This window comes from Pteropus medius, unplaced genomic scaffold, assembly GCF_902729225.1.
Source record: "Pteropus medius unplaced genomic scaffold, Ma_sr-lr_union100, whole genome shotgun sequence".
NCBI lineage: Eukaryota > Metazoa > Chordata > Mammalia > Chiroptera > Pteropodidae > Pteropus > Pteropus medius.
Genome location: NW_024355205.1, coordinates 33,841,076 through 33,841,775, shown reverse-complemented (window position 1 = coordinate 33,841,775; position 700 = coordinate 33,841,076). Strand labels below are relative to the sequence as shown.

General features: G+C 52.1%; 1 pseudogene; it reads right to left on the bottom strand.

Moving 5' to 3' along the window:
* Window positions 1-205: 205 nt before the first annotated feature.
* Window positions 206-324, bottom strand: LOC120598951 (uncharacterized; annotated as a pseudogene).
* Between the last annotated feature and the right edge of the window lie 376 nt (window positions 325-700).

The window sequence follows — 700 nt, the reverse complement described above, 5'->3', positions numbered from 1 at the left end:
CCAAGTCCACTCTGGTTTTCTAAGGTTGCTCCTGCCGGTACCCTACTGCCTGCCGCAGCATCTCGGTTTTGTGTGAGGGGTAGGCCCCAGGGCGGGAACCAGGCAACCCACCTCCCCACTTATTTTTTATTTATTTATTTTTAGGCGAGGCAACCCTTGGTTGACCTCATAGATTGCAAAGACCTCGTCAGCTTACAATCCTTTATGCCTACAGCACCTGGTCTTCCTAGGTGGTCTCTCATCCAAATACTAACCAGGCCCGACCCTGCTTAGCTTCTGAGATCAGACGGGATCGGGCTCGTTCAGGGCGGCGTGGCTGTAGACCTGCCTCCCCACTTAGATCCAGCGGGGAGCTCTTGCACTTTCTCCGAGGCCGGCAGAAGGTCCTGGCAGAAGGTCGTCCGCTCAGGCACCCAGGGGTCCTTGATTATTCCAGCAGCAAGTTTGCAGTACGAACCCAGGGTGTCCTTCAGGCAGGAGGAATAACCACACAGGTTCACCTCCTAGGTGGGTCTCGACCCGACGTCAGAGTCGGTGGCTCCCTCTCCTTTAAAAAATTTGTTTTGTTTTTATTTTGAACTAATTTTAGATGCATAGGAAGTTGCAAAGATAACCAGAGTGCTCCTGGGCAGCCGTCCCCCCAGTGTTAGATTTTACGTAATACGGTATCAAAAGCAGAACCTTGGCATAGGTACAATGC